This window comes from Ambystoma mexicanum, chromosome 1q, assembly GCF_040938575.1.
Source record: "Ambystoma mexicanum isolate Mex_15411 chromosome 1q, UKY_AmexF1_1, whole genome shotgun sequence".
In the NCBI taxonomy this organism is placed as follows: domain Eukaryota; kingdom Metazoa; phylum Chordata; class Amphibia; order Caudata; family Ambystomatidae; genus Ambystoma; species Ambystoma mexicanum.
Genome location: NC_090922.1, coordinates 1325040570 through 1325057388, shown reverse-complemented (window position 1 = coordinate 1325057388; position 16819 = coordinate 1325040570).

The window sequence follows — 16819 nt, the reverse complement described above, 5'->3', positions numbered from 1 at the left end:
TGCCCGTAGTTGCACGCAGTCAGGAACCACACATTCACCATCTCCTGTGCAACCACCAGCTGCACAATCCATCAGGGATGTGGAGGGGTGGCTGACCCACATGGAGGAGCGCCAGCAGGCCATGCATGACATGGTCAGGCAGTATGTTGCAGAAGGGGAAGCCACACACCGGGCCATGCAGGAGAACTCCAGGCCAGTCACCCGTGCTGTGTACCGTGTGGCCCGGCACGTGTGGGAAGGCATGGCAGCCATGACACAGGCCGTCACCCAATTGGTTGCCACCATGGCCAAACATTGTAATGCAGAGGCCGACCCACAACCTGCACCGTCAACCAGCACAACCCCGGCGAGTTCGACCCAGACAAGTCCGGTGCAGAGGTCTCTGTGCAGAATGCACCACCCAGACCAAGACCAACAACCCGCTCCACCTAAAAGGGGGCGTCAGTAGCCTGACACACATGGACATGCCTTGAGGGAGTCCAGTTGAACTTGCAGTGGATGTGGGGGGTGTGTGGGTGTTGGGGTGTGGGTATCGTGGGTGTGTGGGGGTGTTGGGGGTGGGGGGTGTTTTGGCGTGGGTGTGTGGGGATTTTGGGGGGCAGGGGGTAATGGGCGTGGGTGTGGGCGTGGGTGTGTGGGAGTATTGGTGGTGGGGGGTGGTTGCCGTGGGTGTGTTAGGGGTGGGGGGTAGTTTGTTGTTTATTAAAGGGTAGAGGTCCACGTTGCTTAATGTTCCATGTACATAGTTCTCATTTAATTAATACACCTGGTGTGCATAAGAAAAACACATGACTGGACATTGCTTTTTGAATGTGTGCCAATTTATTTCTTAACAGTGCCTTGTATTACCCAGTCCATCAAATGTATTGTGCAATGAAAGCTTGGCGTACAACACGTCCTTCATTCACATTGTGCCATGGCCGATATGCAGCATCTTCACCATCATCCTCCTCATCTTCTGGTGGAATCAGGTCTGTGTCAGGGGGCAGGGGAACGTTGCGCCGGATCCACATGTTGTGCAGCATGGCAAATGCCAACACTATCTTTCCCACCTTCTCCGGCCTGTATATGAGTGCCCCACCCGATGTGCTGAGGCAGAGAGAGAGGGCCTTCAACAGGCCAAATGTCTGCTCAATCGTGACACAAGTGCATGCATGTGCACAGATGTAGTCCTCTTTGTGCCTGTTGACTGGTTGCTTGCTGGGGGTCAGGAGCCACGGCTTCAGGTGATATCCAGCATCACCTGCACAGGAGCAATGGAAAGTGTACTTGTGAACATTGTTGTCATTCCTTGTGTGCACTGCCCGTACAGTGTTCATGGTCACATGCCACAGATTCTTCATGACTGCACTTGACATTTCCTTATGGTATTACCCAGGTAAGTGTACTTAGGGATGTTCCATGGTTGTGGGGTATGTGTTCACGTCTTAGGGACCTTTCCATCAGATACCGCACTCACACAAATGAGGTGACAATGTCCATGATGTGCTGACATCTGATGGGTGTGTTGCATTAGGAATATTTACTATACATTTGGAGTGCATCATGACACATTTGCCTGATGTGCTTCATAATACGCAGCCATTTGCTATTCATGCTTTTGACTACTTGATGTCACGATGTACTTGTACATCAACGCCTTCCCTCATATGCCCAAGGCACAATGGCAATTGGTGCTATGGTCCGCCAGTGAGGGCAAACATTTCTGTGAAGGGTCTATGGGCCTCATTACGACCCAGGCGGATTTCGCGGTGCTAAATGCACCGCGAAGCATGGCGGAAAGCCGCCGATAGCGCCATGGGGGTTGGCGGATTCACCGCCCCATTCCGACCTTGGCGGAGCGGTGAATCCCCATTCCCCATTTTACCCTTCCCCATTCCCATTTTTGCCCCATAGGGTATAATGGGAGTGGGGAAGGAGTTAATTACGCCACCGTAAAATACGGTGGCGTAATTAACAACGAGGTCCCGTAGCGCCATGGTTTTCTCCGCCTGGTAAAACCAGCCGGAAAAGGCCGCCATGGCGCTACGGGAACTCGTAGTATGGCGGAGAGGTACGCCATGCACTACGCTGGCGTAAAACCCTCTCCGCCAGGGTCCTAATGAGGCCCTATGTGTGTACTGGCATGGTGGAGCTGAGGTAGTATTGATGGGTCCTGCACTACTCGCTAAAATGTTAGTGATGGTAAGTGATTGATGATTACAATAGTTTCCTTGCTTGCACCATTGCATTTGGGAGTGTCCCTTAAGGTGCCTGGGCTGATATACTGGTCTGCAGTGTACCTGTGGGGTGGGTGCAGTAACAGGGATTCCCATGTGTGGCAGTTGGATTTGGCTCAGGCACGGCTACATGCCCTGTCATGTACTTTGCTGCGCTCATGTATTTCATGCATTGTGACTGCAGGGAGGTGCATCATGGTACCTGTGGTTCATATCGGATGGTGTTCCAGGTGCATGTGCTGGTGCGGGCACTGTGTATGTTGATTACATTTACGCACAGCTGTGCAGGCATGCCACATCTGCATCCATTGGCTGTGTCTAACATTCTGTTGAGGTAATCGGGGTCATAGTTTTTGCCACTGAGGTCGCTGTGGTTCCCCCCGAACAGCCAGCAAACAGGTTGCCCCAGCTTGCCTATGCTTGTGGTCCCCCTCAAGACAACACCCCTCATTGCCCTGTCATTGGACTTACCCAGCTGCCAGGTATATTGTGCAGCGTTCGTGCCATGTAGCAGGGAAGCGTGGAGTTGCGCAGCACCATGGCATCATGTGTAGATCCCGGGAATCTTCCACAGCAATGCGTAATTATTTTGCTTGCATCATACACCATCTGGACATTCAGGGAATGGTAGATCTTCCAGTTGTGGTAGAGTTGCGGTACACTACCTCCACGGCATGCCGGACTACCAGCTCCACATGGGTGCAGTTGATGACACCAATTGCGTTTGGCATGCCTGCCAGTGCATAGAATTCTATTTTGGAAGCATCCTCCTCCTTCACAGTCATGGTAAATATATGTGGTCCCTTTCATTTTTCAGGAAGGCATCTAGAACCTGGTTGAGCACACCGGAGAAACATGGTTCTGAGATGCCATGCAGCGGTCCCACTGTGTGCTGGTAGGTGCCTGTGGCAAGGAAGTGCAGCATAGACACTACCTTCAGCAAGGAGGGATGCTTGTCCGGACGTTGATGAGGCATACCAGGCCGTCGTGGATGAGGTCCACTATTGTGCATATGGAGTCCCTGTACATGTGGTACAGTGTGTGGATGTGTGCAGGTGTTAGGTCAAATGGACTGGCCCTTAGGTGAGGGATTGGTGGCTGCCTACGGGGTACAACTACCTGTACTGGTGGTATGTGCTGGCTCTGTCTCACCCTACTTCTCCTCTGCTGCATTCCCTGGTTCAATGCCTGCTGGAATAGTAGCAGTGTAGGCATGTCCTCCAGCCCCAGTATTGCAAATGGTAATGGTAGCATTTTGGGTTTGGAAGGAGTGTGGTGTTTGGGTGTGCTCCTTTTGTGCTATGCCAGACTCCATTGGCTCCACCTGTGCTGATTGTGTTCACCTGCGGCAGGTTTCAACACAGCAGGTTGTTATTAACAGCGGCCAGTGGTGCCGGTATGGGCGGCATCATGGTAACCATTCTTACCGGCATCTCCGGTTTGGTAGATGATGCCGGTATTCCTGTACCGGTATCGTTATTACCGGACTAGCAATCTTGTAATGAGGACCATTGTCTTCATGTGTTGTTTGATGTTTTGTGAAACCTAGTGTTTACTTTCATGAAAAATGTGTTTGATTGGTTCTACTTTTAAAGATACGCTCATAAAGAATATAAGACTACTATTAGTTGTGCAAACTACTCTTAAGTCAAAAAGAAATATAATGCTTTTCCCTGTGCAAATTGCACCAATAAATACAGGCGCACTATGGGCTTCAGCAATGCAATTTCAGTCCACAATTAATATTTGAAGTAAGGGTTTGTTGTGCCTACTATTTTCATTCGTTTTTTTCTGTTTTTATTTTTGTAAAATAAGGGTATTAAAAAATGTCCACTGATTTTTTTTATATATGTGTAGTGACAGCAATTGCTTTGGTGTTCTAAAATAGCTCTTCTGTAAGCATGTAGGGGGCGGTCTCACTCCATGATGCAGTTATCATATTTCAAGCCCATTACTTTGCAGTCATGCGGATTGGATATCGCTAGGGTAGGAGGAGGTTGGTTGAAGGTGGCTGGAACAAAGGAAGCAATAGAAGTGGAAGAGAGTGATGCAGGCATGCTTTTCTACAGCAGATAGATGTGCGCAAATTATAGGCCAAGGGTTTGTACATTTTTAGGGAAATTAACCTTCCTATAGGGGTCCTCCCCATTATCATAATGGAATTGGATGAAGTGTTGAATCAAATTAGAGGTTGCACACACGTTTGGGATGGTTTATTGGAAGCTTCCATCTGCAATTGCTTAAAATAGGAAGCACACTTGAAAATCCGACGACTTTGGGCAGTGATGTGCTCAACCTCCTCATCAGGTGTGCCGCTATTATCGTTGGCGGCTCCCATTCAGTGAAACACACTGAACATTTTTAACGTCCTTCTTACTCCATTGGTACATACCACAGAAATACTGCCAGCTGTCAGTGACAGTTTTCTGTGCACACTGATCCTCCATGGAGTTGAGGCGAATGTTTAGCATACCTGTGCACATCTTCATAACCTTCTTTCATTGCTTCTTCCTGTCTCTGCTGAGCAGGTTTCCTGTAAGTTCTGAGCAAGTGATTTGCAAATTCACCAAGAAAGTGACATTGTCCAATGCAACTTAGACATATAACCCAGGTGTTTATTTTATCCATATGTTGAAATATGTCAAATATGTCAGCAAGATATGTAGTAGAACATGTTTAAGCTAGTGATTTATATAAAAATCAAACAAAATAGAACACGCTCCAAATGGTTATTTTTCACCAAACTGGTGTTTCTTAAATAGGGAATGGACAAAGTCTGAAAGAATGATAAAACATTTTTTTTTTCTTAGGGTTTTCCCTGATGAACGAGTCACCAAATAATTTCCCCTTGGCTGCTGCTGCCTCCGATGTTGCTAGCTTGCTCAGTTTAGGATCCATTTTTGCTACATTTGACCTTTTCGTTTGTGATTGTACTGTTGGCATTACTCAGTAGGCATATGGCTTTTGGGGCCCATCTTATCAGAACTGTAGGGTCTATGCTCACCCCTTTGTCTTTCGCTTCATGAACCACTTGGAGTATGTTTGTAATTGGTCCCAACACATCCAGTGATTTATCTTGGCATGATTTCCAAGATCCATCGAGCCGTTCCGTGATTTGTTTAGGATATTTTCCCATGCAGCTGAGCATCATTTTGTCTATGTCAGGCCTTTCAGCAATTCCTTTTGGCAGATGTGGTCTAGGACACTGAGTCCGTAGATTGTTTCTGGATTCGTTGGCCAAAGGTGTGCTCAACCTCGTCATCAGGTATGCCTCTATTATCATTGGCAGCTCCCATTCTGATGACCAGGGATGAATGAGAGTGGCTGGGTCAAAGTCATCCACATTCGCCTCCCAATTCTCCTCTGACTTTATTTTCTTGAGAACTCTTTTGTCCTTATCTTCACTGGAAGATGATAGTGTTTCCGCCTTCTCTTCAATGGACTTCTCCTGCCAGCTGTTGTTTTCCTCAACCAGGCGGGGTGAGGATATTTTCTGCCACCTGCTTTCTATCATCCTCGACCTCAGTGCTTTTCTATTGTCACCTCTCTCCTTCCGTGGCATACCCAGAGGTGTTTAGCCGTCATGTGCGCTTCAGGCTTTCATTCTTCACCCTGTTTCTCTGTACCTGTGATATTGTCCATGCCTTGGGAGAACTTCAACCAATTTTACATGAGGGAAAGATGCTTAAAACTATGTCTCAAACTAGCACCTAATGCCTTCAAGATGGTCTGCCTCATACTGGACTGCAGCCTTTTTTGGATTGCATGGGGTCATCCCTCTTCACTGGAGCTGTGATCAGTGGCTGTGCAGAACCAACCTCCACCTGAAAAAGGTGCTTCCACTACAAACTAGAGTCTTGAAACACCTGCAGCACTGGAGCACTCCATTCGAAGAGTCATCAGAAATGCTGGAGAGGTTCAGAGGGGAGGCATTTGATGAAGTGTCTACAGCTGTGCTGCTCCCATCTCCAGCAGTACCACTTGGATAACCGAAAGGCCTTCCCAGGATATTTTCTTTCTGATGCCAATGCATCTGACAGAAGTCTTCATCCACTTCATCCCAATTTTGTGTACCAAGGTTTGGTTTAAATTAGATCACAGAATTCATTTTGCTGATTTTCGTGGAAGCTTTTTAAACCTTGCTCGCATGTATTCACATTTATTTGCAGTGAAAACAGTGACACAGCTAGAAACACTACCCATTGATCAATCAGGAGACACCAGATTCCATATCCATGAGTCATCACCATACCCAAAGTAAATAATAGTGATATCAGTTCTTCTAATAAACCATCTGGTATTTTGTGGCATTGTCTTTTTAGGCATGCAATGTTTGTTGTTTTATATTTTCCTCCCCTGTTAGACATTTAAACATGCCTGCAATTATAGCAACATTGATGATGATGTCATGTGGGTCCCCAATCCATCCACACCCCAGAAGAAAGCAACTGCAATGAAGTTCATAACAGATAGTTGGTGTTATTTCAAAGTAACCGGACACTGTTAAAAAAAATAAGTGGAGGATGTCCAATGCACATTGTGCAAATAAACCACTGAGACGTGTGCCTTCAAAACATTCTCTTAGAAAGCCTGGGAACGTCAGTCCAAATAAACCATTTGGTGTAGATCCACTGGGACGATGTGGATGATGAGTACTATAAATCATGTGAGAACCACAAAATAAAATGCACAGGCCTCATGCTTTACATCACAGAGAATCAGCACCACCTCCAGCCCTGGATCTACCAGATGGACACCGTCAATAGACAGTCAAGCCTCAATTTCTGTGGCTGCTGCTTCAATTCCACCTTTTGCTTTATTACCTGCACCCAGTTTATCAGTTATGAAGGTAATGTGCTGCACATGCCATAATTGGGTTGCCATTTAAATAAAATAAAAAAGTAAATGGCGGCTATGGAAAGGAAGACGTGTCCCTTTACCATTTCTATGGCAGCCACATGCTGAAGCAACACTGAGGGACATGGCGGCAACCCATGCCTTGTCAGGCTACTTAGGACGTGGCGAGGGCCAATCAGATAATTTGTAACAATTTGAGTGTCCCTCGCTGGGTACTAATTGTACTTTAAAATGTCTACTTGGATAACATTAGGAACATTAACACATTCAAGATACAGTGGAAAAGGAAAACTGTGCACAAAGTTAACGTGGCTTTAGTTGAATATATATATATTTATATTGGTATGCATGACACGTGACTAGGTTGTTTATTGACATGGATAGAAGTCATGTGTAGGCACGCAGCTGGAGCCTGTCATCCAATTCGATGTCAAAAACAGGCACAAGGCCGTGCAGCCATGTCAATGCAGCTTCTGAAGTGATTGGGCCTTTTCTCGATGCGGCTATAGCCATGTGCAGGTTCGTCTTCTCGTTGACTCAGTCAGTAATTTAGGCACAAACACATCATTGCGCTTGGACGTAGCCGCAAGTATGGAAACCACATTCCGGGTAGCGAAATCAGGTAATGGCGGTTATATCCCTCGCCAAGCACCTCTTTCCTGTTTTCTGTCATTGCTTTTTGTCTCTTGGTGGGTGAACTTCTTTGTAAGCCTTCAGGAACTCTCAAAAAGACATACGTTGATTTATCCATTCCTTTTTTAGCTTTCTTCTTCCTATACCTTTGTCCTTTGTCTAGTGCTTTGTTGTTTGTCATTTTTTGTTATTTTAGATTGTTATTTTTTTCAAGTTTTTTATATTAAGAGTCCTTTTTGGGTCGTGTATTTTTACAGTTTTCATTTTTCATCCAGAGTCTTGCATTTAAACAACCAATTCAGGTAAAGGACCAACACAGCAGGAAGGAGATCGAGAAAGACATGTGCAATTTCTGTGGTAAGGTTTTGCGGAGCGGACCTTGACTCACACAAGCCATCGCAAAGTTTCGGAACGTTAAGTCAACATCTTGTCTGTGTACATTGGGATGAAGTGGACAAATTTTATTGGAAGGTTCATGTGAAACATAAGGTCAAAGCACATGGAGCAAGATCTGAACAGCAGTATTTATCCTCTGCGCCACAGAGTTCCAATACGATCACTAGTTATTTTCCACCAACTAACACCCAACCTCAGTTCATCCTACCTGCACCCGATCTTTCAAACTCTGTGATGATGTGCAAAAGATGTGACAGCTTGATTGTGGTGGGAGGTGGCACCATAAACACTTTGGCCAAGGCTCTTTCGGAACATATGGCTAATTGCCAGGAATATTTTTAAGTGTCCATTTGTTTACCCCATTCAAAATACTAATGTGCATGGTTAAAAGCCATGCCTAGAGGTCCCTGTTTTAAAATATATGGTGTGCAACATTGAAAGCTGTAGTCAGTGGCCATAGCTAAAGGCCATAGCTAGTGCGCATTAATTTGTTATAATATACAGTCGGCAAATGCATAGGCTGTGACTTCGATGGCGGGAATCTTAAATTAGAAAAACCTTTCTTTTGATCAACGGGTGCATATGTGCATGCACCCTTTCATCAAGGTGAATGTTTCTCTTTTTTTATTTGGGTCTACACACTATCAGCCCTTCAAACGCCAGGCCAGGGTGCTAATAGAATGCACACCTACGTTTGTAGGTGGACTTGGGCATTAATGGCTTGACTTGGGCATACTGTGGCTTGGGCTGGTGGGATGTTAATGCAAAAGCCTGCCCGCAAACGTCAATGTTAACGCAAAATTAACATAGCAATAAACAATAGGAACAAAACAATGTATCTGTTACATGAATATCAGAAATAAAACAGTAGCACTCTTCTGTGTACCTAGTACTAGATGTGAATTGAAGTCTTTCAGGCACTTATTTTTTGAATAAACTAAATCGAAACACACATTTTCCATCGAGTTTGAGCAACTGATATAATACATCAACTAGACAGATCCCAGCCTTCCTCAGGGGATACATGTCATTTGGAAACACTTAAAACATTTTCTAATGAATCTAACTCTGATGCAAGTGTATTATTTCAAAGGATATGTCAGCTCCTATGTCTCTGAAGTTATTCATGGAGCTACAGCATAATTTTGCTTTAACCCTTTTTTTTAAACTTATTTTTATGCATGCGTTTTTGGTTGATATTCATCCTTACACAAGTTTTTCTTAAAGCATGGTTAAAACATGATTTACAATGTATAAAATTCATTTGAGTTTTGCAATTTGATTCAGATGCTCACGCACCCGATGCAATCAAGCGATCAACAAACAAAAAGGGAGAAAGAGAAGAGGAATGGGAAAGAAAAGAGATTCTGTTTAGTCACTATCAGGAGGTTAAGGGATTACAGTCAGGTTTTATAGCTAATACAAATCAAATGGTTGCCAAGTTTAGAGATATAGGGCATCATTACGACCCTGGAGCTAAGTGGTTAACGGCGCCGTAAAAGGCTGCGGTGCCGTTAACCACTTAGCGTCTTACTACGAGGTCCCTTTGCGGGACCCGACCTTAACGGCTGGTCTGGACCAGCCGTTAAAGTAGGGATCCGCAAAGGGACCTCGCAGGCAATTACGGTACCGCAATTTCGGTACCGTAATTGCGGCCTTCCCCATTCCCATTGAGCCCTCTGGGGCAAAAATGGGAATGGGGAAGGGCCATGGTGAAATGGGGAAATACCGCCCCGCCAACCTTGGAATGGGGCGGTATTTCCCCATTTCACCATGGCGGACTCGTTACAACACCAGCACCAACCATGGTGCTAATAGCGCCACGGTTTAGCGCCGGTGTTGTAATGAGGGCCATAGAATTCCAGTTGAAGATCATGGCCCACATATCTTTGTTTGTAAGTGTTCTAAAGTGGCCTATGTGTTTAAAACAACTTTCTTTCCTTGTCAAGGCTCCACAATCAGTTAGTAAATACTCTAATGATTCCTTGCTGGAGACAGTCAAGCAGAATCTGCATTTGGCTTCAGTTTTTGGCAGGATGTTACACAATGTCAGCTCTTCATTAGTAGGCCAAAGGTTAACACGGAGCCTCATTAAATGGGCTCTGTAATTGAGATCTGGGAATTTTAAAAGGTAAGTGGGAACTTGGTCCAAAGTTTTCATAATGAACATTCCGGCTTGGAAAGCTTTATAGGTTAGACATGATTCCCATACACCTATCCATTCAGCTTGTTTGAATTTTCTTTTGGCAGTGTCTGGTCTTTCAAGTAATGTTGATACAGCAATATCGGCTTTTTTCAGCAGGCTCTCACAATACTGGTTCCATTTGACTAGTAGTGAGTTTTGCTTAGTCGTAAAAGCCTTTGCAAGAATTGGGAGCAGTGATGACTTTTCCAAAGGAGCTAGTACACATTTTCTGTATAGGATTAATGATTGCCAATCAACCATTGGTTGGAGAGGTAATATACCCAAGCTCAAATCTTGCAATCTGTATCAGGAAACTCTTTGGTACGGCTAAGAGTGCTTTCCAATATGTGCCCTATCGGATGCTCCAATTGGGTTGACTCATGACTAATTTCGTATGGGCTCCATAGATGATGGTCGGGACCACTTTCTGTCTGTGGAACATGATTATTGGTTTGCATGAGAATTTGGCATATTTATTCTGGGTTAATTTTGCTAATGAAGTTAAAGTTTGCATTTTATATCTGATTTCATTCTTGTATGGTATATCTCTTAGATTGTTATTCATATTTTGTCCCAGGTATTTATATTCATTAACATTTAGAAGGAAGACTCCCTCTAGAGACCATTTGTAATGAGGCTTATTTTTTGTTTTGTTTTTAGTAATGGTCAGTGTATTGGATTTTTGAACATTGGCTTTCAGGAGATTTTGATCAGCATAGGTCTGTAGGGCAGCTAATTTGCATTGTAGGCTGATGGGAGTGAGATCTATCAACAGCAAATCATCAGCATATAAAAGCCAGGAAATTGGAGTATCACTTAATTTGGGGGGGAAGGAACTGACTTGGTTGAGTGCTTTATTGATATCGCTTATATAGAAATGAAAGAGGCTAGCAGCAAGGATGCATCCCTGTTTGAGACCTCAAGTTGTTGGAATCTTCTTTGTCAGAAGGCCCTCTTTGTTTAACTTGTCTTGAATGGAAGTATTTGGTTAAAACTGTTGAATAAGGTCAAGCAGGTAATTTGGGCAGCCGGCCGCTTGAGTTTGATCCATAGTTTGTTACGGGAGATGGAATCAAAAGCCTGCTCGAAATCTATGAAGGCAAAGTAGGCCGGCTGGTTGTTTTGGATGGCTTGGTCTTTAATGGCTGCTATCATTATTAAGTTTACTGATGTTCCGAGACCTGCCACAATTCCTGAAACGTATTGGTTTGTTGCAAAGTTTTTAACCACAGGTTGAGGTCCCAGAGAATAAGCTGTGCAAAGATTTTGCCATCAAGTAAGGCTATTGGTCTGTAATTCTCTGGGTCCTGTCTATTGGCTTTTTTGAAAATGCGGATGATTACTGAAGTTTTCATTGTGGACAGAATTTGGTTCACCTTGATTATATTCTGAAAGATTGCCAAAAAAATGGAAGCCCGGGCTTTTGGAAATGTCTTGAGGGAGACGTTAGTCAGTCCATCTGAACCTGGTGCTCGAGATGAGCTAAGACTGGCAATTATTGTCCTAATATCTAGGTGGTCACATTTTAGCTGCACTTGGTGTGTTTTGCAGTTAGAAATAGGAAGGATGGTTTCTTCTGTAGTGAACAAAGACGTAAAATGATCACACCATGCTGCCTCACTAACGGCATTAATCATGGTTGCCCCTAGTGTGTCATTGTAGGCTCTCTTTATGAGAGTCCGTAGTTGGCCAGCATTCTTACCCTGAAGTGCATATAGCATTAGTTCAGCATCTGTTTGCAATGTATGTATGTTTTCTGCTGTTTTATCTTATTCTTGTATTTGTTACGATGGCTTTACACCATTAGAAGTAATCAGGATTTTTTCTTTTAGTTGCCTGTCTAATTTCATTTTGCATTTTCGATTCTGAATATTAGCGTTGTATTTTATTTTTCTAGTCTGAATCACTCGCCCATTGCATGGTTTCGTCTCACTGTCGAATTGTACTACTTCATCATAATCAGTCGAGTGTAATACACAGGAGACTTCATCATGATAGCAAGACAGCAATTTGCTCACAAAATTGGAGGTGACATTAATGCAATTACCGTTGGAGGAGACTAGGATCGGATGATTGTAGTGTATGTTTTTCGAGGGCACACAATGTCGATATGAGACTTCCAAAATATTATGGTCACTTTTTTTGGGTAGGGATTATTCTGAAATGTTCAATTTGATCTATGTGAGATTTAGATCCAAAGAAATAGGGCCTCATTACAAGTGTGCCGGTCTGGTAACAACGGTGTCAGTAAGCCTACCAGCACCATTGTAACTGGACCAGCACATTACGGGTCTGCCGGCCGGACTCGCTGTTCCCGATAGGTCTCACCCTGCCGGGCGCAGCGACCATGGTAGGCAGACCGTAACGGAGACACCAGACTCCATGGGAATTGGGAGTAACAGAATTGCCGGTGCCTGACTTCCCGGCCGCCGGGGTTGTAATACTCTGGTGTTACCGGGAAGTCAGGCGCTCGTAATGAAGCCCATAGTCGATAGTTGAAATCAGTTGGTTCTTGTGCCATGTCGGGGCTGGTGGGATGTCTCCCACTGTCGTACCGTTTAGTGGAATCCCTGCCACCGGGGAAGCACAGACTTGACAAGAGGCTTGAGTCGATAACGTTACTGCTGTTAGCACTCCCATAAATGGTTGCCCATTTGGCGCTTTGTGGGTGTGATCCAGCAAAATTGGTAACCGGGCCAGGTGTGCTGGTTTAGTATCCAGGTTTCTTGCAATAGGATTAGTTCATAGTTGGCTAATGTGACTGGACTATTTCTGTCCATTAAATGTTTGTATCCTCTTGTGTTCCAGATTGCTATTCTCATAAGAGACAGGCTCTAGTTTCTATCTGTGTTGGAGGAGTTGATTTGAGCTTTGGTGACCCAAGTCCACTTCAATTTCTGTTGGCTGGGCATGATGGATTTCAAAACTATGCTCCTTTTCAAGTGACCTGAGTTTCCCAGCCAATTTATTGTTAGCGGTTGTCGCTCAGGGCTCGAGGAGTTACTTGATGTTCTCAATGTTTTATCAGATTTGGTTTTTGAAGATTGCTGTAAATTGTTATAATAATTGGATACTTTTAGCCCAAAATTTTCAAAGTGGTCCTTACCATCTAAGATTATTTTTTTTATGATTAATGATGTGATTCCTGCCTCAATTGTGTCCATGTATTTGTTATTAGTGTTTTTGATGTATGCAGTGTCTGTTGACTGAATCAATTGTAGACTGGGAATTAATTTGAATACTTTGAGTACGGTGGTTCTCGTTGAGAAGGGATCGTAACATTGCCTCTCTAGCATTTGGATGTTTAGGCAATCACTTTTGTAAGGATGATGTCCCGTTTTGCTGGTGTCTCAATGATTGGGAGATAATCTTGGCATATTCGGGGCAAGGAGTCTATGCCTCTGCTTAGGTTTAGTGTGAAACTTTATTCGCGGCTTGATTGGTCCTTCTCTAAATGGAACAGATGTACTATCAGTAGGCTGTGTTTTCCCTCTTTTTTGTTCCAAGGTGCAGAAGTTATGATTGTGATCCTCCTCCGAAACTTTGTTTAAAGTCTACATTATCAGGGAGAACTTTGGATTACTTTGACCCTGCTCGTTTGGAGCATTATTATGATTAGTTGTTGATGAGTATGTTGATAGATTCATAAGAATTTCCATTTGTGATTCATCATGATTAGAGATAAGGGAATCATCTTGATCTTCATCAATGTGAGTCGGCTGAGGAAGTAAGTTTGATGCAAGATGAAAGTCTGGGAGTATTTCTTGAAGTGGCATTCTGCTACTTACTTTTTATTTCTTTAATAGCCGTGGAAGTATTTTAGTTTTTACCAGCGTTGTGAGCTTGCTTAGAAATCTCTTAGATTCGGATGATAAAGGTTTATGTAAGATTCCTTGATTTTTTGTTTGTTTTCTTGTATCTGTATTGACAGGGAGTTCTGCGCACCGTGGTTTTTTAAAACTTGCATTTCCTTAAATTTGTACAGATTTTTTAGATTTTTACATTAGTGTATTTGTGTGAAATATTTCATACAAGGGGCAATCCACTGTTTTACCAACGGATGATAAAAACTGGTTTTCTGGTCTTTGCACCAGTAATACTGATGGAAGGTCGGAGACCTCAGCAGGATCGTAAAGAAAATGGGCATGCCTGAGTCTTCCACTGGCTCAGGATATTTGTATTGAGGGGAAAATGATTATCCAGTACAAGGGATGCCTCGCTAGTCAGAATCGGTGAGCTAAGTGGTTGCTGTGAGAGTTGAGGTGGACGTAGCGATTGTGAAGCCAGCCACTCAATTTCAGCATTTATGAGTTATGGCTGTTGACCACGATTTGACTTTTTTTCAAAAATTTCAATTATTTTTAGAAGACTGTGGAGCCCAGCGATGATTGTGTTTAACGCAACTTGATAGGATGCAGGTGGTTGTGGATGAAAACCAAATAAAGGTCTCGCAATTGGTTTGGAAAAGATCGTCTGATTTGATGGTGTTGAAGTTGACGAAACTGATGGGGAGTTAGGATATATAATTGGTGAATGAGATAAAGATGAGGATGGTATACAAGCAGGCAGTGAATTAGGTTCCTGAGAATGAACTGCAATGGATGGTGGTTTCGTTGATTCTTTCAATGCAGATGGTAAACATCCTGAAGCTGACACAAGCATGGATGGAGACGGCTGAACTTGAATCGTGACAGTCTCCATTTCAGCAGCAAGAACCTAGCATATGTTCCTATCTCATGTTTATCTGTGGTTATTGGTACTTCCATGTTGTTTACAGCGCTTGGAGTAAAGGCACTATGGATGGCTATTGGGAAGTTGCTGATAGAGCTCCGGTGGTCTTCGATGGAATCAGTCGCACAAATGTCCTGCTCAGTGTTCCTTGTTTCAATTTGAGGAGTGGGCGTGGTGTTAATTGCCAGTTGCTCTGCTGCTTCTCAGTTAAGTGAAGCAGCAGCCCACAGCGTTCGTATATTAGTATTTGTGGATTTCGAGTGTGTCTTGGCTTTGGCAAGAGAAGTTCTCAAAGGGGATGCTGATCCGGCGAGAGTGCGGCCAACGAAGGGGATCAAATCCGATTGTGGCATTGTTTTCGCATATGACGGAATGGCAGTGGTTAGATGATATGCCATTTGAGGAGCACTCAGGCTATTCAGTGGGTGAGAGCTAAGACGGGGAGTGACACAGAGGGTGTTGCATGCTGCACAGCTCACCAGTGAACAGCAAACAGCACTCTCCGTGCACTCCACATTGCGCGCACGCGATTGCGTGCGCCCCACTATATTATGGGCTAGGTTCAAGATATGGGCGTGGCCATAGCTTGGTCTGAAGAAAAGTGTTAAAAAAGGCCAATTAAAGCAAGCAAACGTATACTATTGTAGTCAAATGAGCTCTGGTTAGAGTTTGCATGTACCAGTGAAAGTGTAGAAGACCAATTCCAATAACTGAGATTGCGAAACAAAAGCAACATAGCTACACAGGAGTGAGAGGCAGTCTTTACCCACAGGAAACAGCACTCTACGTGCACTCCACATTGCGTTCGCCATTTCACGCGGCCCACTATATTTATGTGCTAGATTCAAGATGGGGGTGTGGCCAGAGCTCGGTCAGTGAAAGTGTAGAAGTCCAATTCCAATAACTGAGATTTCGGAGCAAAAGCAACTTAGCTACACGGAGTGAGAGGCAGTCTTTCCCAACAGCAAACAATCCTCTATATGCACTCCACGTTGCGCTTTAACCCTCTAACTGCTGGGCTATTATACATTTCTATGCAAATAGGACGAACATACTCAGACTTAACAACAGACTTTCACGGAAAGTTATGTTTGCATTCCCGGGAAGCAGGATGGCAATACTGGAGAATTGCTTCAGAGGGGAGAACAAAAGACAGGGATCACACTTTGAGTTAATTCAGAGTCTAAGAAACAATGTATAAATAGACCAATTGTAGAGAGATAAAATTGATCACATCCATAGAGCAGAAGGTGCACACCTGATACATTGGCAGCGTGAAGTTAATATCTTTTGTTAGAACTGTGAAAAGCAAAAGTATGTAAGTATTCTAAAATGCACCCAGTACATTGCAGAAGTCTCATCTTTGCAAACATGCACTTATCTGAAAAGAGCGTTTTATAATCTGCATCTTAAGAATTCAAAGTCTTAGTTACTAAGTGTCTTTTCTTAGTGTAAATAAGGACTGTATACCCAAAATCCCTAACAACATGTTTTGCTATATTTTTCATCCTGAATGATGTGTGCATAATCGAATGTTCACAGCCTGTTATATTATTTTAGTGCAGCAAAAGGAACTGCCCCACGGAGCGTAGCACTTTGATATCAATATTTTAAGACCTTAGAGTATCTACTTTACTTTTGAGGTGTAGACCTTGCTCATAAATAGAGGCCACTGCAAAGTGGAACAAAAAGAAAGACATATAAAAAATGAACCTGTGCCATAACAGAGTGCTAAACTGACCATGACTCTGTGTCACAAACAATACCGCCACTTGTAAGCAGTTAACATTGTGATGTT